Source organism: Octopus bimaculoides, chromosome 5, assembly GCF_046866305.1.
Source record: "Octopus bimaculoides isolate indiv1 chromosome 5, ASM4686630v1, whole genome shotgun sequence".
NCBI classification, from domain to species: domain Eukaryota; kingdom Metazoa; phylum Mollusca; class Cephalopoda; order Octopoda; family Octopodidae; genus Octopus; species Octopus bimaculoides.
Genome location: NC_142932.1, coordinates 7,862,254 through 7,867,830, shown reverse-complemented (window position 1 = coordinate 7,867,830; position 5,577 = coordinate 7,862,254). Strand labels below are relative to the sequence as shown.

Here is a 5,577-nt window from a genome sequence, read left to right as displayed (position 1 = left end):
CCCCAGTTACTCTCGCGTAATTATTCATTCTTGTAGGAATATATATACCTCTGAGTGTATGTACGACCAATATTAGTGCATATCTAAGTATGTATATATATATATATATATATATATACTTAAATATGCACTAATATTGGTCGTACATATACGCAGGGGAATACATAATAGTAGTAGAAGATTAAAGAATATATATATACATATGTAGATATGAACGAATATTGGTCTACATACACGCAGAGGTATATATATATATATATATATATATATATATATATATATATATATATATATATATATATATACATATATTCTTACAAAAATAAATAATTACGCGAGAGTAATTGGAGAGAAAGGGTGGAAAAAGATTATTAGAAAAGTAAAATTCAGTAGGTGGAAATATAGTGAGGATATACATATATGTATATATATATATATATATATATATAACACTCTCTATATGTGTGTGTGTGTGTGTGTCTATGTGTGTGTGTGTGTGTGTATGTGTTTAATGTAAACTTGAAACAGGAAAGTATTGCTGTAAAGTCATTAGCTTCGTTGTATGAAATGGTATGGAAAGAAATTAATATGAAGACGAACAGATAAGAAATTGAATTTGCAAAGAAAGACAAACAAGATAAATACCAGTGAAAATAACAATAGCTACAACAAAAGCAAAAAAAAAAAAAGAACAAAAAAGAAACAAACCGAACTAAATAAGAACAGCAGTAATAATACTGGTATTAATGATGATGATGATGATGATGATGATATCGATGATGTGATAATGATGGCAATATTATTATTATTATTATTATTGTTATTATTATTATTATTATTATTATTATTATTATTATTATTAGTAGTAGTAGTAGTAGTAAGAAATGAATAAATATATAAATGTAACCTTGGAGAAGACGAAAGAAAAATATAAGATAGAGTTTCTGATTATCTAAGTCAATAAACACCAAATTATGGTAACTAGTAGAGAAAACTTGTTTTAAAGAAATTGTTTGTGAAGTGGGTGTATACATACCGAAGGCAAGTGATTATGTTTAGGAAGCAGCAATAAAGGAACATATATACATATACACACATCCATACATACATACACACACACACACACACACACATATATATATATATGTATACACACACACACACACACACACACATATATATATATATATATATATATATATATATACGTATATACACACACATATATATATAAATATATACACATATACATGTATACACACATACGCACACACACACACATATATACATAGGTGTATTTATATTCATACATATGCATTTGTAAGCACTTACACGGCACATACATGTGTGTGTTTTGTGTGTGTTTATGAGTATTGGTGTGTATCATTCTTCTTATCTTTTTATCTATCTGTCTATATACCTATTTTTCCTATTTAACTATAGAGATCTGTATATTGTAACTTACTAATATAAATATATATATATATATATGTGTGTGTGTGTGTGTGTGTGTGTGTGTGTGTGTGTGTGTGTGTGCGTGTGTGCGTGTATATATATATATATTCATATTTAGATTCATGCATACACATACATGTATATATATATATATATATATATATATATATATATATATATATATATATATATATGTGTGTGTGTGTGTGTGTGTGTGTGTGTGTGTGTGTGTATACAAACTTACACAAAGCACATACAAATATACATAGATACATACACACTTACACATGTATATTTCGAAATTAAATAACCGCCAACATGAAAGTCTTACCAGAAGAATTGTTTCTTTTTTATATATAATGGAAAGTCAAAGACAGTCAAAAATTAATAAACAAACCAGTAATTAGCAGTAAACTAAAATAAAAAAAAACACCAACAACAAACAATAGTGTTAACAATATATAAAAGCTAAACTATCACGTGTGTAAAACTTTCGAATATAAATTGAAATGTCTGCCAAAGGTGTATTAATTTATGCACGCATACACTCTCGTTAAAAGTTGGACTCGATGTAGATAAAGCTATAAATGTTAGCGTGTAGGTATTGAGTTTGAATCCACTTCTAGCGTAATCACGACAAACGTTCTATAAATAGCGGTTTCAAATTTTGGCACAAATCCATCAATTTGACGGGATGGGCTAAGTCGATTAGATCGACTCCAGCCACGCTGCTCAACTAGTAGTTATTTAATCGACCCTGAAAGGATGAAAGGCAAAGTGGACCTAGGCGAAATTTGAACTCAGAACGTAAAGACGAGCATTCTGCCCGACGTGTTAACGATTTTGCCAGCTCACCTCCTTAAACATCCTATTAATAACAGTGTGCAAATATTTTTAGCCTGATGTTTACGTACTACTATAACTTCATCTACTTCAAGTTCAGTCGTTCAAAACGCATGTGTCCGACGAACTGGAAGGTGAAACTCTGAGTAACAGTTTTGTGAAGATTTTGCATGCTTTAATAAAAGCATATTACTTTATCTTAGGTGTTCGAGTACTATTTTTGCCCCTTGTTTTGCATATTATGTGCTTACTCGTGTATACATACATACATACACATACACGCACGCACGCACGTACACATACACGCACGCACGCACACACACATATACATACACATATACAATGCATACACAATATCTTTTATTTGTCAACTACACAGTACAGTAGGTTCAGTTGGGCACCGTCTGTGAGAAAAACCAGCACTATGACTCAATTCAGTCTGCCAGAAATTTGGAAACGTCATACTGCACTGCTTGGCATTCGCGCTGGAAGCTCCAATACAAACATTTCAGAGTGCTTGGTTATCAGTCTGAGGACAGTGCAATCTGAGGACAGTGCAATCTGAGGACAGTGCAATCTGAGGACAGTGCAATCTGAGGACAGTGCAATCTGAGGACAGTGCAATTTGAGGACAGTGCAATCTGAGGACAGTGCAATCTGAGGACATGTACCGATAGTGATAAAAATCAAAACCTAGTCAACATCGTGGTGTTTGGAGTGATCATTAGTGATGACGACGTTATGCCTCCATTCATCTGCCCGCACGGCTTCAGACTCAACACGGAGGCCTACATCAAGTGCCTGGAGAAGGTAGTGCTGCCCTGGGTCAAGAAGGTGGCTGTTGGAAGAACCTATGTCTGGCAACAGGATTCTGCACCATGCCATACAAGCAGGGGAACCCAGTCATGACTGTCAGACAATTTCTGCGACCACATACCCATAACATCTGGCCACCTAACTCTCCAGACTGCAACCTCCTTGATTATTGTGTGGGGCGCAGTTGAGCGAGAGACAAACAAAACTCTTTGTAATACCAAAGAAGTAAAGTGAAGGCAAAGGTTATGGCAACATTCACCTACTTAACAAGGAGACCGTCCAGAAGACTTGCAAGAAATTCCGAGATCGTCTGGAGCCTGTAATTGAAGCCATGGTGATTTTATAGAATAAATTTACTCTTTAGCATTTTAAGATATCTTTATTTAATTTTGGTAAATATCTCTGTTACAATGAGATGTCATTGTTAGTTTCACTTTTGTTTAATTTAAACGACAATATATACACCACACTGTGTATGAATATATGTGTGTGTGTGTGTGTGTGTGTGCGTGTGTGTATTCGTATATCTGTATATGTACACACATACACAGACACACACACACAAACACATATATTATATAATATATATATATATATATATATATATACATTATTTACATTGTTAGAGAGTAGGAAAATGTCAACATTTCTTCCAGTTCGTAACTGAGTTCAAATTCTGTACAGGGCAACTTTGTTTTCATTCATCCGTTGTCCATATATTAAAGTACCATTCACGTATTGGGATCGATAGTTACTGAGTAACCTTAACCCCTCAAAATTATTGCCATGGTACCTTAGAAACTGTATATATTTTATAAATATATATATTCTTATTGTAGTGGGAGTGAGAGAATACTTGGCATTTATAGTAGGCTAAGGTAAAAAATAATTTTTCTTTGTAATACAGGTACGATGCCTGAAACTCTATGTCCACTCATATCGATCTTCAGTACTTGACTGTCACTGTATTTAAGTAGTCACGGAAGGACGAAAGTTGAGCTCGGCGGGACTTGAACTTACGGTACAAATTCAGAATTGTGTCATTTGAGCGAAAGGTGTGGCACAATGTGAAAAAGGACGGAGCATGAAAGAGATATGTAGGGGGCAAGAGATCTGGTACAGAAAGTATATTCCGGCATAAGCACATTAAACGGAATATTTATATATAAATACACTTTCACACATATATACATAACTTCAGATACACATGCACACTCATATGCCTACATAAATTCATTTGCACACATTATACATACCAATGTCACACACGCGCACATACACAATGCGCGTGCGCATGCACATACGCATATGTATGCATAAGTATATAAAATGACCAATCAGAAAATAGAAATATACCAGCATCTATTATCAGTTTTATTGCTAAGTTCAAGACTCATTTTTATCTGTACATACATTCATTTATGCATCTATTGAAAAATATTTATAAATTTACCCAAGAATGTTAAGGTTTTGAATGAATCAAGTCGCATCGCACATTAAATCCGTTAGAGCATTATCAAACACACTAAGTGCTATATATCTGGTTTCTTCAGTTCGAATTTTGTACCTCAATTCTGCTTCATGATGAAATTTACTCACTACTTTCAAGACTTACATGCGGAGTCGACAAAATAAAAAATAAACAATGCGCATGCATTGTATATGCATATACAATGTGTGTGTGTATGTAGGTGTGTGCGTGCGTGCGTGCGTGCGTGCGTGCGTATGTGTGTGTCCGTGTGTGTGTCCGTGTGTGTGTGTGCGTGCGTGCGTGTGTGTGTATGTATGGAACTTCTGGAGTTCTCACAGCCTTATCCGACCCTCGCAATTTAGATTTATCCTTAATTCCAGCTGCTGTGATCAAATTATCGAGTCTCTTGAAGACATCAACCGGGGCACTGATAGTGGCTCATGGGTGGATGTTGTTTACCTTGACTTTGCAAAAGCTTTTAATTCTGTGCCACACAAAAGACTTATGGCAAAAATCTCTGCAATGGGTGTGAAAGATGATCTTTTTAACTGGTTGGAGTCCATTCCCAGCCGAAAAAAGGTAGTTACAGTTCTGGGACAGCGTTCTTCGCCCTATGATATGTCATCTGGTGTATTGCAGGGGTCTGTTCTTGGTCCCCTTTTGTTTATTGCATACGTTAATGACATAGATGTCAACTTAAAGAATGCCACAGTGCTGAAATATGCAAATGACATCAAACTGTACCTTGAGATAAAAGGGACAGATCCTGAACACTATAGATCTTTCCTGAAGTCGAACCTGGACACAGTGCAACAATTGATCATGGACTGGCAACTCAAGCTGGCTTTGGACAAATGTACTACCATGCATTTTGGGAGGAAAAGCCCAGCGTCCACAAATTCTGTCCAAAACATTGATATCAAGAAGTCTTCTTGCGAACGTGATCTGGGCATTACGGCCAGCAAAGATTTGCGCTGGACAAAGCACATCTC

At 35.0% G+C, this 5,577-nt stretch overlaps 1 protein-coding gene and 1 pseudogene across 4 annotated transcripts in view; one reads left to right on the top strand and one right to left on the bottom strand.

Moving 5' to 3' along the window:
- Positions 1–5,577, bottom strand: part of LOC106873828 (uncharacterized) — a 147,744-nt gene that overhangs the window by 126,755 nt on the left and 15,412 nt on the right. The gene's annotated exons all lie outside the window — the stretch shown is intronic.
- The window catches only part of LOC149135412 (uncharacterized), a 721-nt pseudogene continuing 542 nt past the window's right edge, over positions 5,399–5,577 (top strand).